This window comes from Manis javanica, chromosome 9 (assembly GCF_040802235.1).
Source record: "Manis javanica isolate MJ-LG chromosome 9, MJ_LKY, whole genome shotgun sequence".
Lineage (NCBI taxonomy): Eukaryota > Metazoa > Chordata > Mammalia > Pholidota > Manidae > Manis > Manis javanica.
Window position 1 is genome coordinate 58,469,415 of NC_133164.1, and position 20,915 is coordinate 58,490,329.

At 47.0% G+C, this 20,915-nt stretch overlaps 1 long non-coding RNA gene across 3 annotated transcripts; it reads left to right on the forward strand.

The window, feature by feature from the left end:
* Positions 1–635: 635 nt before the first annotated feature.
* Positions 636–20,690, forward strand: LOC140843385 (uncharacterized). 3 transcript variants are annotated; one of them, XR_012121087.1, is made up of 5 exons: positions 636–1,168; positions 2,585–2,778; positions 7,501–7,654; positions 16,513–16,708; positions 19,878–20,690. It is a non-coding gene; the product is annotated as an uncharacterized lncRNA (long non-coding RNA). The 3 variants fall into 3 exon arrangements; XR_012121086.1 differs by having other exon boundaries at positions 639–1,168; positions 7,556–7,654; XR_012121088.1 differs by lacking the exon at positions 7,501–7,654 and having other exon boundaries at positions 639–1,168.
* The last annotated feature ends 225 nt before the right edge of the window (positions 20,691–20,915 follow it).

Genomic DNA, 20,915 nt, shown 5'->3' on the forward strand with positions numbered 1-20,915 from the left:
TCTAACCCACTCCAAGGTGAGGTGGACACTGCTGGGCCTGGAATAGCAAGGCTGTAGATGGTCTTATGCCCTGTTCTGGTAGTTCTGTGAAGAATGAGATTTAGGGTCTTAGAGGGAAAGGTCAGAGTTAAAAAGGCAAGGCTGTAACTCTGGGCTCCCCTTGAGAAAGATGTTACACAACGTGATGATTATTGTTGTCATTTGAAAAGTCATTTGACACTTGCAGGTATGGGCCTGGCATTATGATTGCCTCTTCTCTTTTATGGGACAACACACACAGGTTGAGGACATTCTTTGGGCCACTGAGACTTAAATATCTATGCTCAAAGGTGAGAGAAGGAGCAACAGTTTCCATTCCTTAACATTTGTTTCATGTAACTTTTTTAAGAGCGAAATAGATAGTCTGCTTATTCTTCAGGAACATCTCTAAAGTTCACCTTCAATAACTTTCTTCCAGTCATCAGTAAATGTAAGAGTCAAATATCAAAGAAGCATAGTTGAAATGCTTTGACAGAATCAGAGGACGCATGCCACATCCCTGGCTCTCCCCAGCCCCAACCTCACCACCCAGTGGGCTGCAAACTCACCACAAAGAAAGTAGTTCACTCTATAGCTGTAGTCATGGTTCTCTGAGTCTTCATTTTGTGCTTCCCTTAAAAAAATATATATGCACACCCCCATGTTTGTGTGGGAACTGCTGGAAGATCCTCCTTAACCTACTTCATGTGATTGCAGAATCTCCAGCTGCTTATGGCAATCAGAGTTGCCTGAAGGCTGGGAATGTTCTGGTTTCATTTAGAAACAACTGGGCACACAAACAAGAAATATCAGCTTTCATTTCAGATACATAAACTAAGAGGAAACCAATGTTTGGCTGACTGTTTCCTACCGGTATTCAGTGGAAAAATAGGCCTCACGCTGTTTGCAATGGCTTAAAAATGAGAGGATATTTTTTACTCATCTTACTCAGCATTATTAACCTTCAGTGCTCCCAAATGTACAGTTTGAAAATGGAATTTTAAACTATTTCTAAAGTAAGTTTTCTACATTTTCTTAGCTCTAGGGTTTGCCTCTATAGGTAGTGGTAATTCTCCTGGAAAATAGTGAAATATGTTTACTAGCTGCCTGGATTGCTCAGCAAGCACTGAGGAGCCATACAAAGTACAAGGTAGGTACTGTGCTGGATTCTTCATCAGGGTGCAGATGCCCAAAATGTGACAGGTCTGAACATGATGTCCTTTGGTGGGGAGGACGCTGGCTAACCTGGGAATGTTATGGATGTTTTTTAGTTATCAGCATGAGGTGGTAAAAAAAAAAACCATGGCTTGGGAGTAAGACAGCACTTGTTAGTATGTTGTCTTGGGTAAGGCCCTATCCTTCTCCTTGGTTCACTTCTTCACTATGGGGTTGTGTGTCCTTATGTACAAAATACAAATGGTATTACCTTCTCTCAGGATTACTGTGAGGATTGAAGGAAATAATATCAGAGGCAAAAAATATGTCCCTAAAATTGTGCATTCTTCCAAGAACCAGGAATAAGCAGACTTTCAAGAATAATTTGTGTTTGTATTGTTATTCTTCTGTCTTAAATAATCTTCCTTAATATATTTTGCTGGGCCTACCAGTAATACCAATTTTTATGTCTTTTATACACACAACTAATGATGGGAGAGAGAGAGCCAAAGTATAATTTGTGGCAATTGTGGTTATAATCCACAGAGCACATAAATAAAGGAGAGATGGATTTCTAGAAAAAAAATGGCAACAAATCAATTAACTGGTTCACCTGGTGATGTGAAACAAAGACTGAATTCCAGAAGAGACCTTGTTTGGAACCTTTAGTGTTGGGACCAGGAAAGTTAGACTGGCATTCCTTCCTTTCCTGACATTCCTTTTCTTTCCTGCCTCCCTGTGACACCCCTGCCCTGCACTTCCAGGGTGGTGCCAATGGGAACACCTCCTTCCTTTGCCCTCTACTCACATCCCTTAAACCACACAGCTAAGGCCAGCTCAGATGAATGAGGTGCCAGCCCTACCCCTTTACAGTCCCCAAGACTACCCCTCCTTTCCCTGCCCCCCATCCTCAGGGCAGAGGTCATAACATTTCCCATCAGTGCAGAAGGCCTGGGGAGCTGGTCGTTTCCTGCCTGAGTTCCAGTTAGAGGGAATGAAACTGAAGCTGCATGGCACCTCCCTTGCAGTGTCGGGAGCCGTAGGCCATAGAAACAATGGTCTCGCCCTTTTTGCCTAGGTCTCTAATTTCTCAAGCCTGCCGCGTTTACAAAGATCAATTGACCGAGCTTGCGATTAGACCGCTGGGATAGAGATTAAGCAGCTGCGGTGATAACATCTCCTCCTTAGTAAAACATTCTGTCTTTTCTCAGTAATCCCCCACCCATGATCTTTTCCAGAGAACATTCTTCAGTTAGGTATCCTAGCAACCTAGATAACCCTTGCCACTTCAGCTGGGGCTGTTTCCCGCTCCTAGCTCCTATATAATCTACCTTGTAAGAATAAATTTAGAGACCTTGATCAGACTATTGACTTGGTCTCCTTCTTTGTGTCTGATTTGTCTCTCATCCAGGTTAACTTCCCCTCGAGCCCTTGTTGAACTCCCCAGCAGCCGGGACAAGTGGCGCCCAACGTGGGGCTCGAGGTACGAAGCCTGATCTGGATATCGCTCGTATGGACGGCCGTCCTTCTTTCTTTGGATCGCCACCCAGCCGGTGAGTGAAGATCCACACGAAGATCACCCGCCTGTGACACAGATCAGTAAAGGTAAGGAAAGCGACGCAATCATGGGGCCAACACTAAATAAGCATGAGTTATTTGTTAAGGGACTTAAGGTTTCTCTCAAGACATGAGGAATACGGGTTAAGAAAAAAGATTTAGTTAAATTTTTTATCTTGCTAGAGGATGTCTGCCCATGGTTCCCCCAGGAAGGAACTATAGATGAAAAACGGTGGTGCCGAGTTGGCGACTGCCTGAATGATTATTACTGTTCCTTTGGCCCTGAGAAGGTCCCAGTACAGGCATTTTCTTATTGGAATCTCATAAACAATGTGTTGCAGGTCCGCCACTGTCACCCAGATGTTTCAAAGATTGTTGACGATAGTGAAAATAATCTGAAGGGAAAGTTTAAAACCAGTCAGACTTCTCTCCACAAAAAGGAGGTCCCTGAGGACCTTTGTCCCTCCTCCCCAGCCTTTAATTGTCCCTCTGTCTCCATTCCCATGCCCGAGGTTAATAATGATCCACCGTCTAGTGGCCCACCCCCAAAATCTATTTACCCAGTCCTGTCCGGTCTCAAGTCCAACAGCCCTGATGATGATCCCCTCTCCCCTGAAGAGGAGGCCGCTAAGCACCATAATCTTGATTGGCCCCCTCAAGCACCTTTAGGTGCATGTCCACCGCCCTATAACATACCACCCCCTTTCTGTACTCAACCCGATCTAGAAGAAATAACTAGACAAGCCACTGTTAAACTCTCTCGGGAGCTGCAGTCCCTTAAGGCACTGCTTCAGATCAAAAGGGAGAGATCACAATTGCTTAGGCAATTACGTGACCTTGACTTAGAAATAAGCTCTCCCCCTGTCCCCCCTGTTCAGAAAATAAAAGTAAATTCCTCCTCTGCTCCCCCCATTCAGAAAGTTAAAACCAAAAATAAAACCCTTCATGTCTTCCCGGTGACCCAATCCCAAACTAGACCGACTGAGGGAGAGTCAAATGAGGCTGAACCACAAGAATCAGAAGGGGGAGATACGGATGCAGAAGAGCCTATAGCCCAGCTTGAGTCAGAAAACACTGAGGGAGAGGATGAGAATGCAACTTCAACCATTAGGACTCAGCGGTACCGCCGCCTTAAATTTAAAAATATAAAAGACTTAAAGAATGCTGTTTCCTCTTATGGCCCTGTTGCCCCCTTTACTATTTCATTGTTAGAGTCTCTAAGCGAAGACTGGCTTACAGTTAATGATTGGGGCATGTTAACTAAAGCCACCTTAACAAGGGGTGACTTTCTCTTATGGAAAGCTGATTACACTGAAAGATGCCAGGATACTGCCTGCCGCAATATGGCTGCCGGCGGTCCTTCCAAATCCTGGACATTAGACAAACTGCTGAGCAATCGCCCCTATGACACAAATGAAAAACAGGCTAAGTTTTCTCCAGGCTTACTTACACAAATCCAACATGCAGCCCTTAAGGCCTGGAAGAGCCTCCCTTCTAAAGGGTCGGCCATCACCTCTCTTGCCAAGGTTAGACAGGGGCCATAGGAACCTTACAGTGAATTCATAGGCCGCCTTACAGAGGCCGCCGAATGCCTCATGGGAAGGGAGGAAACAGATAATGAATTCATTAAACATCTTGCTTTTGAAAATGCTAACTCAGCTTGTCAAGTGGCTATGCGTCCCCATCGATGTGACAAAAATGTCTCTGATTTTATAAAACTTTGTGCTGATGTCGACCCAACCTCTCGCAATATCGGAATAGCCATAGGAGGAGCTCTTAAAGATTTTACTCAGGGAGCCAGGCCCAAGACTTGCTTTAATTGCAAGCAACCAGGTCATTTTTCAAGAGAGTGCACAGCCCCTAAGATCGAACGATCGTTCCCATCATCTCCGTGCCCACGATGCAAACGGGTTAAGAATTGGGCCTCTGAATGCTGCTCTAAGGCTGACATACAGGGTAACCCTCTGCCTCCGAAGCAGGGAAACTTGATACGGGGCCCACCCCATGGCCCCAAAACCTACCTGGGACAGAACCCTGGGGTCGTCAGGTTCGTCCCCCAGTCAGTCCAAAATCCAGCGTCACTATCCTCTCCTGAGCAACCGCCGGTAGCGCAGGACTGGACCTCTGTTCCACCTCCCAGTCAATATTGACCCCAGAAATGGGAACTCAAATTCTTTCTATGGGGATTTTTGGCCCTTTGCTGCAAGGCACCTTTGGTCTTATTCTGGGTCGTGCCAGCTCCGCTATTCAGGGCCTCACTATTTCTCCAGGAGTCATTGACAATGATTATACTGGAGAAATTAAACTTATGGCTACAGCCTTTCAGGGACCAATTACCATTTCCCCTGGCCAACGGATTGCTCAATTAATATTACTCCCCCTGGATGATAAAAATCCTTGCTATAAGCAAAAGAGAGGTCCCCATGGGTTTGGATCATCAGATGTTTATTGGGCACAAGAGATCACTCAAAAAAGACCCCTTCTTAAGTTAAAATGAAAAGGAAAAACCTTTGAAGGCCTTATAGATACTGGCGCGGATGCCACAATTATTTCCAGTAAGGATTGGCCTTCATCTTGACCTCTCACCGCTTCCATGACTCACCTTAGAGGTGTTGGACAAACCTCCAACCCCCTACAAAGCTCCGAAGTTATTCAATGGGAAGATGAAGAAGGCAATCACGGTACTGTCCAGCCCTACGTGGTTGCAGGCCTACCTATCAACCTCTGGGGCAGAGATATTCTCTCTCAAGTGAAGCTCATTATGTGCAGCCCTAATGAACTAGTCATTCGCCAGATGCTCAGTCAAGGCTTTCGCCCTGGGCAAGAGTTGGGCAAACACTCTCAGGGCTCAAAAGAGCCATCTGGGTCACCATAAAAACTGATCGTGCTGGAATTGGCTATGAAAATTTACCCTAACGGCCATTGACATACCTGTACCCCATGCAGATAAAATATCCTGGAAAACAACAGAGCCTGTATGGGTTGATCAATGGCCCTTAACTTCTGAAAAACTGGCTGCAGCCACAATGTTAGTACAGGAACAACTTGCTGCAGGCCATATCGAGCCCACCACTTCCCCCTGGAATACTCCTATTTTTGTCATAAAGAAAAAATCAGGAAAATGGAGGTTACTTCAAGATCTTAGAGAAATTAATAAAGCTTTGATACCTATGGGGGCCCTTCAACCAGGTCTCCCCACTTCTGTGGCGATTCCTGCGGGATACTGTAAAATCATTCTTGACCTAAAAGATTGCTTTTTCACAATCCCCCTACATCCTAAAGACCGCAAGCATTTTGCATTTAGTTTGCCAGTGATTAATTTTAAAGGCCCTATGCCAAGAATCCAATGGAAAGTTCTGCCCCAAGGAATGGCAAACAGCCCTACGCTGTGCCAAAAATTTGTAGCTCAAATTATAGACCCATTTAGGCAAAGATGGCCTTCTACATATTTAATTTATTACATGGACAACATCCTCATGGCTGGTCCTAACCCCACTGAACTCCTTGCTTATTCCCAAGAGATTTCTAGGGCCCTTACCAGAGCCGGTCCTCAGATAGCCCCCGATAAAATTCAATTAAAACCCCCTTACTTGTTTTTAGGCTTTGATCTCTTTCATAATAAGATTCTTTCACAAAAGGTTCAACTTAGAACCGATTGCTTAAAAACTTTAAATGATTTTCAAAAACTTCTAGGAGATATCAATTGGCTCAGGCCTTATCTCAAGCTAACTACTGAAGAGCTTAAACCCTTGTTTGATATTCTTAAAGAGGACCCAGATCCTACTTCCAGTCGCTCATTAACAGCCCCCGCCCTAGAAGCCCTAAAGGCAGTGGAAGCCGCAATTCTAAACCAAAGGATCACCTTTATCTCTTATGAGAAGCCTCTTCTCCTAGTCATTTGTGCTACTGATTTTACACCCACCAGAGTGTTCTGGCAAGAGGGGCCCCTTTTTGGGGTCCATTTACCTGCCTCACCACCCAAAGTCCTTATCCCCTATACCTCCTGGGTGGCTGAGCTGATTAAAATTGGATGCGACCACAGCAGGAAAATGTTAGGGTCCAGGACTCCGGGGTTTCCCAGAGAACAAGACATATGGACACGGAGATGAAAATCCAAGCAAAGTCTTTATTCAGCCAGCAAGCTGGGGTCGACAGCACCTCCCCTGACACGCAGGCCAAGTCCAAGCTGCTGACCCCCAAGCAACTTTAGGTATAGATTATATAGGATTTCTACAATCGTTGCCTCAGAGCCGGCATATTACCCCAACCAATGAACTTGAAACACATTTTATACTTTAGCCAATAGACTTGGAACGGGGACACGCCGAGTGCCTGACCTTTGCACAAGCATTCCTATGTGACTTATCAGGAGTTTCGTCCCCAGGGGGTCGTTTGTTCCTAGTCATCCAACTTAGGGCAGGTTCCAGGAATGTTAGCCTCATGTAGTTTCTACGAAAACTGGATGGTTCTGCCCTGTTCCCTGCATTCCTCTACATTCCCCCCTTTTCTTGATTAGACTGAGGATTCTTCCACAGCAGCATCTAGGGCCTGATATCTCTGTCAAAGGACCAGAAATTGGACGGCGTTAACTCTTTCCCGCACAAATATAAGCAACCTATTTACTATGCATGGACCAATCATAAGCAATAACAGCAGGATGATCAGTGGCCCTGTAACAGCCAAGAGAAGGGTAGTGAACCAAGGTTTGTATTTGAACCAAGATTCAAACCAGCTTTCGCTACTCTCATATTCTTTACACCTCTTTTCTAGATCTTTCTTTAGCTTGGCCAGGGAATCTCTGACTGCACCTGTTTTGTCTACATAGAAAGAACACTCTTCCTTTAAGGCTGCACACAGCCCACCTTCTCTTAAGAAGAAGAGGTCCAGGCCCCTTCTGTTTTGTAGGACCACCTCTGCTAAGGAGGTAAGGGATTGTTCTAAGTCTGATATTGTCTGTCAAAGTTGTTCTAGGTCCCAGTCGACAGCCCACCTCAGAGCTGTGAGCCCCTGTTCTCGACCCCTGTGTCAGCCCCTGCCATCCCTACGGCAAAAAGGGCCCCAGTGGTCAGGGCGGTAACAACTTCCCTTTTTTCCCGGCGGGGGTTTGGCTATTCTTCCCAATAAGAAAGGAGGGACTCATGAGGACGATACACTTGGCGTGGTAGAATGGCCACAAAACTCACTGTTAGCATTGAACACAGAGGTGGATATGGCCGGGGTGAGTCCTGTCTTTGAACAGAGCCACCAACCTGAGGAGGGTATAATCTACTTGCCCTGCTTCCATGTATTGTACGTGTAGGACAAGCATAACTGGCTCCGGGCTGTCAGGACAGTGCTTACACATGTTCCAGCGACTGAGACTTGAGCGATTGTAAGTCCCCTCGGCCCCCTGTCCCAAAAAGTGGGATAGGAGTCGTTAATGGTGTAGGAGCCATTTATCCCGATTGCCTCATAGAAGGGGGGTGAACCTGGATAGCATAACCAATAGGAATCGGTGAAGGAGGGAGTGGTGGGGTTCAGAGTCTCTGCGAATGCCTGCACCATTTCCCATAAGGGGTTACCTAACCCAGAGGGACTCAAACCCAGTTTTCCTGCAGGCCCTGGAATTAGCTTCACAGATGTAGCTTCCTTGAAAGTCCATACGAAGGCACTTATCAGCAGGATCTCCTTCATCTTCGGCTTAGGTGTAGTTTCAGGGGATTCACAGGATGCTGCTGCACCTTCAACTCTTCCTCGTGATCTCCTGAATCCTTATGAGGCAGGACTTTCCGAACATGGGTGTGATGTACCCAGGGAGCGATACCATCAACCTTGAGAGCAGTGGGGGTGGTAAACAATATAACATAAGGTCCTTTCCACCTGGGTTCGAGAGTCCGTACTTGGTGTCTTTTGACCCATACCATGTCTCCTGGGACTATGCCATGTTCTGGGCTTGGAATTTTCCCGCACTCGTAATATGCTTTAATCAGGGGCCAGATTTCCTGCTGCACTTTTGCAAGAGCTGGCAACAGATGCAGATAGTCAGGGGCCGGGTCCTCTGCACCGGGAAGCTGCACTCGCCAAATTATGGGTGGAGGGGCCCCATACATGATCTCAAATGGAGTTAAACCATGTATATAGGGGGAGTTCCGAGCCCGGAAGATGGCTAAGGGAAGGAGGGTCACCCAGTCTCCGCCAGTTTCCAAAACCAATTTAGTAAGGACCCCTTCAGGGTCCAATTCATTCTTTCAACCTGCCCAGAGCTTTGTGGGTTATAAGCACAGCGTAACTTCCAATCTACTCCCAAAGCTAGGGCTAGTCCTTGCAGGACTTTGCTAACGAAAGCTGGGCCATTATCAGAACCTATGGCTTCAGGGACCCCATATCTGGGGATGATTTCCTCAATTAATCTTTTTGCTACTACCTGGCTAGTCTCATGCTTGGTTGGAAAAGCCTCCACCCACCCGGAAAAGGTATCTACCATAACCAGCAAATACTTATATCCATACTTTCCTGGTTTTACTTTGGTGAAGTCTACTTCCCAGTTTCTCCCTGGAGCCCTCCCCCTTTCCCGGGTACCTGCCGGATGCAGCCCTCTTGGGGCTGGTCTTAGCATTGCACAGCTACCACATTCTTTTGTGATCTGACGAGCTGCCTCATTCTGGTGGGGAAATACCAACTGTGCAGACTGAAAAAGGCTGAGCAGCTTTTTCCAGCCTAGATGGGTGGACTTATGCAGATTAGCAAGTGTGTACTGTCCTAATGCTTCTGGCCGGATCAACCTTCCCTCTTGGTCTCTACTCCAATTTCCCTCCTCAGACACTTCTCCCGACACTTGTTTCCCAATCTACTCAAGATCCTGGGGGGAATACTCAGGTATGGGTATTTCGAGGGCTGCAAGTACAAGGGAGTCTGAGAGGGCTGCCCTCTTAGCTTCCTCATCAACATGGCTGTTGCTGATGGCCTCCGGTGTCTTCCTTGATTGGTGGCCCAGTACATGTATAACTGCTACTGCTTTGGGTTTTTCGACAGCAGCTAGTAGTCTTTGGACTTCTTGCAGATTCCTCAGTCCCTTCCCTTCCGCGGAACGGAATCCTCTTTCTCGGTAGATGGCACTGTGGACATGGACAGTGCCAAAGGCATATCTGCTATCTGTGTAAATGTTGGCCTGCTTGCCTTCTGCTTTTTCCAGGGCCTCAGCGAGAGCAATAAGTTCCGCCTTCTGTGCTGAGGTGCCAGGGGGCAGAGCTGTGCTCCAGACAACTTCCCCTTTGTGGGTTACTACTGCTGCCCCTGCTCTCCTGACCCCCTCCTGCACAAAGCTGCTCCCATCCGTATACCAATTTAGCTCACAGTTTGGTAACAGTGTGTCTTTCAGGTCTGCTCGCACCTGGATAATTTCGGAAAGGATGTCTCTACAGTCGTGGGTGGGGGTCAACAGATCTGGGTCCGGCAGAAGGGTGGCAGGATTTAGGGTTACCAGGTCAGAGAAGGCGATTCATAGAGAATCTAGTAGGAGCTCTTGGTAGTGGGTGAGTCTTGCGTTCGTCATCCATTTTCCTGGAGGATGCCTAGAGGACCCCTCTATGGTATGTGGGCTGTTACTCTCAGGTTCTGGCCAAAAGTCAGCTTGTCTGCCTCCTTTACCAGTAGAGCGATAGCTGCTAGGATACGCAGACAAGGTGGCCACCCGGAGGCCACTGGGTCTAGCCGCTTGGACAAATAGGCCACAGGTCTTTTCCATGGGCCCAGCTGCTGAGCCAGGACTCCTTTAGCCACTCCCTTCTTTTCATCTATAAACAGGATAAAGGGTTTTTCTGGGTCTGGCAGAGATAGGGCGGGGGCCCAGAGGAGAGCTTCTTTTAGTCTGTCAAAAGCCTCTTGTTCCTGAGTCCATTGCCAGCCCGGCCCTTCTTTGGTCGCTTCATATAGTGGTCAGGCTATTTCTGTGTACCCTGGAATCCAGAGCCTGCAAAACCTGGCTGAGCCAAGAAATTCCCTCACTCCCCGGGGTGAGGAAGGGACGGGGATAGTCAGGATAGTTTGTTTCTTGGCCTGCGTTAGCCACCTGGCCCATTAGATATTTTGTACCCCAAGTAGACCACTGACCTCTGACAGATGTGGGCTTTCTTGGCATTGGCTCGATATCCCAGTTCACCCAGTTCAGCCAGCAAGTTCCCCGTGGCTTCTTCGCACTCCTCACGGGTTTCCATGGCCAGCAACAGGTCATCCACATACTGCAGCAGTGTCACACGGGGGTGGCTCCTGCAAAAGGGCTCCAGGTCCTGACTTAGGGCTTCATTGAATAAGGTGGGAGAGTTCTTGAAGCCCTGTGGTAGTCTAGTCCAGGTAAGCTGCCCTTTTCTTCCCCCCACCCCCCCGGCTCTTGCCACTCAAAGGCAAACAAAGGCTGAATAACTTCAGAGAGTGGGATACTAAAGAATGTCTTTCAGGTCCAGAGTAGTATACCACACATGCATAGGTGGCAGGTGGCTGAGTAGGGTGTAAGGGTTGGGCACTGTAGGATGGATGTCTTCTACCCTCTCACTGACCTTTTGCAAGTCCTGCACCGGTCTGTAATCTCTACTGCCAGGCTTCCTCACTGGGTATTCCATGCAGATTGGCAGGTTTTAAGGATTCCTATCTCCAACAGTCTATGGATATGGGGTGCTATCCCTTTCCTAGCCTCTTCCGGCATTGGATATTGCCAGACCCGGATGGGTAGAGCCGCGGCTTTGAGTTGAACAACGACCAGGGATAGATGTTTAGTGAGACCAATTCCTCCGGTCTTGGCCCATGCCAAAGGGAACCTCTGCAACCAAGAGTCTATTTCTCCCTGGCCCCCCTTTTCTTGATCCGCCTGAAACAGACGATGTTCGTTGGCCAGGGACAGAGTTAACACATGCGCCAGTTGTAGGGGCTGCCCTTCTTTGTCCATGATTTTTATCCCTTTGGGTTCAAAATGAATGCGCTCCCCAACCTTGGTTAGTAAGTCTCTACCTAACAACAGTGCGTGGCTCTCAGGTACGACCAGAAATGAGTGAGAGACCTGATGTCTTCCTAGGTCCACTTTTCTGCTAGTGGTCCAGGCACATTTCTTGGACCCTGTTGCTCCCTGGACTATACTTGTGCGTCCTGGGTTCAGGGGACCGTGGGCCTGGTTGAGAACTGAATATTGTGCCCCAGTATCTACCATGAACCCAATGGGAGTCCCCTCCACGCACAGGGTTACCCAGGACTCGGGGAGGGGTGCCGAGCCCCATCCCCGTCAATCCTCCTCTCCTAGATGCAGGGTTTTCATGGGGTTCCCTCCTCCTTGTTCCCCCCTTTGGGAGCACTCCCTCTTCCAATGCCCATATCTCTTACACAGGGTGCATTGATCTCATCCTAGTCGGGATTGACAGGGTCCTGTTCCTCAAGGTGGCCTAGGGCCCTCCTTCACCCTGGCCAGGAATATCCTGGCCATCTCCTCCCTCTGCTTCTTGTTCTCCCTCTTCTGAAATTCTCTGTCTTCCTTCCTATTTTTCTCCTGCATTATCCATTTCTCTTTCCTCAGCCTTTCCTCTCTATCTTCCGGAGTTTCCCTAGCATTGAAGACCTTCTCTGCCTGCTGCAGCAGTTCCCTAATAGAGATCTCCCCCAGGTCCTCCCGCTTGTGGAGTTTTCTCCGGATATCGGGGGCTGCCTGGTTGAAGAATGAGAGGACTACAGCTGATCTATGTTCTTCTGCTTCTGGGTTTATGGGGTATACTGCCTGTAAGCGTTAAACAGCCTTTCCAGATATGCGGCTGGGCTTTCCATTTCCCCCTGAACAATAGTTTTTACCTTAGCCAGGTTAGTAGGCCGTCTGGCAGCCGCCTGGAGACTGGTCATCAGAGTCTGGCGGTAGACCCGGAGATGCTCCCTACCTTCTGCAGTCCCGAAGTCCCAATCCGGGTGCGTAAGTGGGAATGCCTCATCAATGATGGGCTGGAGGGTAGTGGGTCTTCCATTCTCTCTGAGGACATTTCTCCTGGCCTCATTGAGGATATGCTCCTGCTCTTCCATTGTGAAGAGGGTGCGGTGCAATTGCTGGCAGTCGTCCCATGTGGGATGATGGGTAAACATAATGGACTCCACCAGACCCATAAGACACTTGGGGTCTTCTGAGAAGGGAGGGTTCTGAGTCCTCCAATTATAGAGGTCACTAGATGAAAAGGGCCAGTATTGATATTGTTGAGCGATGCCTGTACCGATGGCACGCACAGGCAGAACCGGCACTGCTCTTTCTGAGGTGGAGGAGGGAGCCTCCCCTTCTTGTTCCCTAGCCCTCCGAGGCCTTAACTGCATTCCTCCTGCTCTACCTGGCACCCAGCGTGGGGCCAGGGTGGGGGAGTGTGGGGAAGCTCTTTCCGGCCTCCTGACTTCCTGTGCTGAAGAGTCTGGGGAAGCTGCTGCCACCTGGTTCCCGCTGGGTTCCCCAGCCTCGTTTTCTATCCTCCTGGCAGCTTCACCCCTCTTCTCTGCATACAGGGATGGCTGCTCAATCGGCAAAAGGGGGTAAAGAGGAGAACTGTCAGGGAGGACAGGCGGTGCACTTGGGTTTTTGGCCCTGCGATTAGGGGACTTTAAATCTTCCTGGGTAACTAGGACGGAGGCTCTTGGTGGGTCGGTGTGATGTTTCTCCACCAAAAAGGGCCTCAGCCAGGAAGGGGGATTCTTAGCCAAATTTTCCCAAACAAGGATATAGGGAAGTTGGTCAGGGTGACCCTCAGGGTTTGGCCAGGAGATAACGGCTTTGACCTTGTCAATAAGGTCCATGTAAAGAGACTCCTGGGTCGGCCAGCCTACTCCAAAGGAAGGCCACTCGGCCGAGCAAAAAGCATTGAGCCTACCTTTCTCGATGTTAAAACCCATATTCAGGGCCTGTTTTCTAACCTTCGGAAAGTGGGAACGGATCAGACCTTTAGGAGTAGTCTGAGTCTGGCCCATAGTGAAAAATATGAGGAAGACAAGGGTAAAAGGTAGATACCACTCTAACAAGATCACTGGTGTATGTGCTTGTGAATGGGTGCCTGTTGCTGCACAGTTTTTCTTCTGCGGGGCACGCGAATTTATCTGGGATTCGCGGCTGTGACCCCCTTATCCTGTCACGGGAGTCTTCTAGCGACGGGCGCCCTAATGGCTCTTAATTGCCCGACCCGTGCCCGCGGGGAATGATTTAGTGGCAGAGAGGAGGAACGGAAAGAACAGGGAACCTTAGAACAGGGAGAATTAAAATAAAAAGCACAGAAAGAAATATAAACTGAAACCACAACACAATAAAACAATCAATGATAACACTAAGCACACACACCACATCTGATCGCACTCGTTCGGACTGGTCCTTCTTTCACTCTGGTGCGCACCACACTCACCACTTTCAGGATCCTTAAAAACTCTCGTGATTCTCCTGAAGGGCGTCCACTTGGACTGCCGCAGGGTGATGAGCTCGATCCCTTCCTCCTCGGGAGCCAGGTTCCTGCCGATTGGACTTGCTTTCCTAAGGCCGAGTCACTTGGACCCTAGGGCCAGGATTAGTCACCTGGACTTCACCCAGGGTCACTAACCCGGGGGCCGGGACTACCAACTCAGACTTTCTCACAGGGTCAGTAACCCGAGACCATACACAGGATGGCGACTCCCGCTTTATAAGGGATTTATGCAGACACAAGGGGCAACCCTCGAATTACACCACCTCGTCCGGACAATTAGACCTTGCCTCCAGCCGTCCTTTGTTCTCAGGGAAGCCGCACGGATCCCTGACGAGCCCCCAAATGTTAGGGTCCAGGACTCCGGGGTTTCCCAGAGAACAAGACACACAGACACGGAGATGAAAATCCAAGCAAAGTCTTTATTCAGCCAGCAAGCTGGGGTCGACAGCACCTCCCCTGACACGCAGGCCGAGTCCGAGCTGCCGACCCCCAAGCAACTTTAGGTATGGTTTATATGGGATTTCTACAGTCATTGCACCAGAGCCTGCACATTACCCCAACCAATGAATTTGAAACACATTCTATACTTTGGCCAATAAAATTGGAACAAGGATACACCAGGTGCCTGACCTTTGCACAAGCATTAATATGTGACTTATCACGAGTTTTGATCCCAGGGGGGTTGTTTACTTCTAGTTATCTAACTTAGGGTAGGGTCCAGGAATGTTAGCCTCACGTAGTTTCTGGCTTCTAGTTATTTAACTTAAGGCAGGGTCCAGGAACGTTAGCCTCATGTAGTTTCTATGAAAACTGGGTGGCTCAGCCCTGTTCCCTGCATTCCTCTACAGAAAATATTCGGTAAAGACGCTGACAAAATTGTCCTACCCTATTCCCCTACCCAAATCCAGTGGTTGATTGAGAATGACGATGAATGGGCAACATCCTGCACCTCTTTCCAGGGAACACTTGACAATCATTACCCTGCTAACAAGCGTCTCCATTTTCTAAGGACCCAACTATTTGTTTTCCCTACATTGACCTCCTCCCAACCTCTCCCTCATGCTCCCCTAGCTTTCACCGATGGCTCCTCCAACAGAGTGGCAGCCTTCACCATAGACAATCAAACCACTTCCCTACAATCCCCATTCCACTCCGCTCAATTGGTTGAACTTTTTGCTGTTTTACAAGTTTTTCAACAACTCCCAAATACCCCATTTAACCTATACACTGACAGTGCTTATATTGCTCAATCCATTCCCCTTTTAGAGACCGTGCCCTATATAAAACCCACTACAAACGCCACCCATCTGTTTTTTTCCATCCAGCAGTGCATACATTCCAGGCAACATCCCTTTTATATAAGCCATATTCGTGCCCATTCTGTTCTTCCTGGACCTCTAGCCACAGGCAATACTGTGACTGATAAAGCTACCCAACTCGCCCTTCTCAATGAGCTCGATCCTGTGGCTCAAGCCAAAGAAGCTCACTCTTTACACCACCTTAACTCTCAAACCTTACATCTTCTTTTTAAAATTATTAGAGAACAAGCCCATCAGATTGTTAAACAATGTGCAAATTATGTCACTCTCCTGCCTGTTCCTCACTTGGGTGTGAACCCTAGGGGTGTAGTTCCCAATGAGATCTGGCAAATGGATGTAACACATGTCCCCTCATTCGGAAATCTTAAATATCTTCATGTTACTGTAGATACCTTTAGTGGATTTATTTTTGCCAGCCTCCATGCTGGAGAAGCTTCAAAAAATGTTATTGCTCATGTACTCAATTGTCTTAGTGTCATGGGAAAACCCAAGATTATCAAGACTGATAATGGTCCTTGGATATACTGGAAAAAAATTCCAAGAATTTTGTCGCCAATTACAAATTAAGCATGTTACAGGCATACCATATAATCCCCAGGGTCAAGGGATTGTTGAACGAGCCCATCTAACTATTAAACATACCTTCCACAAATTAAAAATGGGGGATTTATATCCCATGAAAGGCTCTCCAAGAAATATTCTTCATCATGCCTTGTTTGTTCTTAATTTTCTAACTTTGGATGCTCATGGCAAATCTGCCACTGATCGCCTTTGGCACTCACAAACTGATAAAAATTATGCAACTGTCATGTGGAGAGACCCCCTCACTTCCCATTGTAATGGCCCCGACCCCATACTCATATGGGGCCGGGGATCTGCCTGTGTTTTCGACACCAAAGAAGGAGCTGCTCGCTGGCTGCCAGAGCATTTGATTAAACCAATAGATTTACCAGAAGATCGTAAAAAATCTTATCCAACTGTTCAGGGTGGTGACACCCCCTGAGACATCCTTTTTCTTCTTCTCTCCATAGATTCTGGCTGCTGGTTTAGTCCTTGTCTTTATCTTGGGCATAGGACTCGCCGCCTCCACCCCTCCCCAGTGGACCCTTGTACAGCAGACTATTCTTGTTACCACTTACTGGATCCTTGTTGGCATCTTGGCACTTCTTAACTGCACCTTATAAAAAGATGAAGCCCATCAACTCTCGCGTTTTCACCTTCTTTGCAGTAAGTATACTATTCCCTCTCTATTGTCAGGGGGGGGTTTCAATCACCCCCTAACAAAGAACAGATCTATATGCAGTTATTTGGACAACCATGTGATTGTAAAGGAGGAATACAGGATTTAGAACCCAATATAGAAGGACATAAACAAATAACACCTCAAGGGACAAAATACTTAGCTGGACCCCAATTGACCACCCGAGGACCCATAGATTGTCAGATAAGACAGCATATCTCACAGCAGTTATAGATTATTCCTTTGGCAGAGGATGGAAACGACCCTCTTGGAAATGCGTTAGAAAGCCTTCCGTAACATCAACTGCTGACAAGAAATCAATACCCTGTAATTGCAATGCCACCGGCACCTTTACAGTCCAAGATCAAATGCATAGTAGTTGCTATGACTCTGTCCAGAGCTGTCATCATAAAAACCAGACTTATCTGACAGCCATTCTAAAGACAACCCACCGAGGCACTGTACAAACCCATTCCCATAACTCACCACTTTCAGCTAGTTGTCTAAGGTTGCCAGGAAAACCTGTTTGTTGGGAGGTCTTGTCACCTATTCATGTGTCCGATGGAGGAGGTCCATCGGATAGGGCCTGTGAACAACTCATGCAACAGTGTATAGGGCAACTCATAGAGTATATGTATCCTTCCTTAAAATATCACCCCCTGGCTCTTTCAAATCCCAGAAGAATCGATCTTAATTCACCCATGAGCAGTCTGCTTAAAGAAACTCACAAACTCCTTAATCTTACCAACCCTGACCTTGCGTTCGATTGTTGGCTTTGTCTGCCTTGGGGAACACCCATGCCTCTAGCTATTCTCACACCCAAAGTTACACAAAATCTCCAAAATAATAACCATTGCTCACTTTACTCTCCTTTTAAAGTGCAACCAGTATCACTAGATAACATAACTTGCTTGTACCAGAGATTTCAAAATAATTCCTATGATATTGACCTAGGGAACATTTCTTTCGGCCACTGCTCAGAAATTCTTGTCACTAACGTTACAAACAGTGTCCTATGCCCCCCTAAAGACCAAATCTTTGTTTGTGGGACTAACATGGCATACACCTCTCTACCCACCAACTGGACAGGGCAGTGCACCACTGCTAGCCCTTTACCTGATATGTCCTTAGTTGATGGAAAAGAACCAGTCCCTTTGCCAGCCTTTGATTATTACCCTGTAAGGCATAAAAGAGCAGTTACTGTCCTTCCTCTGTTAATCGCTCTTGGAGTCACAGGTGGTCTGGCGACTGGTACTGCAGGAATGGGCATTGCCATACACAAATATAATCAACTATCCCATCAATTAATTAATGATATTGAGGCTGTTTCAGGAACCTTACAAGATCTTCAAGACCAAATAGATTTCCTTGCAGAAGTAGTCTTACAGAACAGGCGTGGCCTAGACCTTCTCACTGCGGAACAAGGCAGCATCTGCTTAGCCTTAGAAGAGAAATGCTGCTTCTATGCAAACAAGTCCGGAGTAGTTCATGACAAAATAAAAAGACTCCAAGAAGATCTCGTGCAAAGAAAGAAAAAACTGTTTGAAAATCCCCTATGGACTGGGATGAGTGGGTTTCTTCCTTTTCTTCTCCCTATACTAGGACCCTTCCTTAGTCTCATGCTTGTGTTCTCCCTTGGCCCTTGGGCCTTCCGGAGAATTACCACCTTCATTAGAGAACAAATCAATACTGCCCTCGGCAGACAGATACAAGTCCACTATCACCGGATTGACCTGGCGGACCAAGGCTATGATGTGCCAGATGACTCCCCTCCTTTAGAAGCTGCATAGGATTCAGACCTATGCATATCGGCTCACAATAAAGTGAGTGCGATATGGGCACCAATGTGGGTGCGAAGCCAAGCATTGCAAGGGAAGGTCCATGAACTGCCTCTGAATTCCCTGAGAGAAAAACCTGGCTTGCATGGAGGTTGGTATCTAAAATAAATATGCCCTTCCTCCCCTCCACAAAAGATACCAAGGGCCAACGTTGACCCCCATCAATGGGGAGTCTCGGAGAAGTCAGGTCACTACTCCCCCAATTGGTTAATGCCCACCACTAAATAGTGGGCCTCCCCCTCTTTTGTATAAAAGAAGGGAGGAGATGTCGGGAGCCGTAGGCCATAGAAACAATGGTGTCGCCCTTTTTGCCTAGGTCTCTAATTTCTCAAGCCTGCCCCATTTACAAAGATCAATTGACCCAGCTTGCGATTAGCTGGGATAGAGATTAAGCAGCTGCCGTGATAACATCTCCTCCTTAGTAAAACATTCTGTCTTTTCTCAGTAATCCCCCACCCATGATCTTCTCCAGAGAACATTCTTCAGTTAGGTATCCTAGCAACCTAGGTAACCCTTGCCACTTCAGCTGGGGCTGTTTCCCCCTCCCAGCTCCTATATAATCTACCTTGTAAGAATAAACTTTGAGACCTTGATCAGACTATCGACTTGGTCTCCTTCTTTGTGTCTGGTTTGTCTCTTATCCAGGTTAACTTCCCCTCGAGCCCTTGTCGAACTCCCTACCAGCCGGGGCATTGCAGCACTGGCCCTTCTAAGGTTTTAGAAATAGGTTCTTATGGTTAAATAGATTTTATAAAATTTGCAAGAGATATTTTAACCACAATCAGTGAAGACCTTGTTTCTTGTGGGGGCCTGGCCTACGGCCGAGGCTGAGCCCCACTCTAGCTGGACAACGCCCTAAAGATGGCACCTGCTTCCTGCTCACCACCCTTTCCCCTCTTCCCTGTTGGGGATTGGCCCAGCAGACTTCCGTACCCGTGCACAGCTCATGCTGCCTGCTTAGAGTGGCGCGTGACACCTATCCGCTTAAAGGTCACGCATGATACTGTCCCGGATTGGTTGGGTGACTGAATATAAGGGAGCCCGCCGGGAGGAAAAAAAGAGCTCGCCGACAACTGCTGTAACTGCCACGAGAGATTAGACAATAAAGCCTAGAGAAGAATCAAGACCTTGGGCGTGTTGCCTCGGCCCCTGAAGGGTTGCGACATTTCTTTTACTCTTGATTTCCCTCATATCATTCTTGCCCTCTGTTAGTGGCACTGTGGGGTTCCATGGGCATTTGGGGGAAAGTTGAGTTGAAGATATATCTAGTTGGGCCTAGTGGGATATATTTATGTATGCTGTTCTCTCTTCCATTTAGTTGCAGTACTGCTGGGAATACTCCTTTGCCCACCTGCTGGGAGTCATGACATGAAGAGGCAGGGCCATTTCATGACATGGACATGTCCTGTGGCATCTGGCACTGGAAGTGTGTGGAGACTGGAGGAGAAACAAGGATTGAAATGTTTGGGCCAGAAGACAGTTTGTGGAACTTTCTTTCAGTCATCAGTAAATGGAAGAGTTAGATATCAAAGAAGAAGCATAGTCGAAATGCAAATTCTTTCTTATCAGGAATATACTAAAAAACATAGCATAAGCAAATATAATACACCATATTTTTTTCTTTCCTGCAGTGATGGGAATCTCACATGCAGCCAACATTTATCAGAATTCCTGAGTTTGTGTGCAAAAATTCCAAAGCAGTACTACAAAAACAAGGTGTCCTCAGCAGTTCACAAATGTAAAGAACAAAAATAGAGGAGTCCCAAATTCAGGACAGCAATGTTAAAAATGTACATGACTTTACCAATAATGGGTTGGAAACCAGACAGAAAGTTTCTAAGCAATCAATTTCAGAAAACAGATTTCAACCAATCCTGCTACAGGTAAGAATGGATTATCTTTCTGTTCTTTCCTTAAAAAATACAACAAAATTTTGCCACATGGAGAGGTGATCAAAGATTATGCATCCAAAACAATATAGGGAAAAATATTATAGAGATGGGTCAGGTAGGTAATTCTTAAAATATTGTGTTGCTCTTCTGGATTTTTAGTGTTTTGGTATTTAGCCACTTTTAAGTCTTACAATTTATTGTGATATATTTTCTCATTCTAAATAAATATCCACCTTCATACCTAATTTTGGATATATCCTTTTGTATTCTTTTTCTTAGAAAGAGTGCCCCAGATCATATGTTTTAGTCCCATCAAACCTGGATTTGTTCCTTGTGCTAATGTATGATTTATAGCATTTGCCAAACCTGCAAAGAATTCAAAATCAGAGATGCAGAGAGCACAGAAAAGGAGAGAAAAAATGATGTTGCTGATGCATCAAAGTGACCCCTCTAAGCCACCTGGG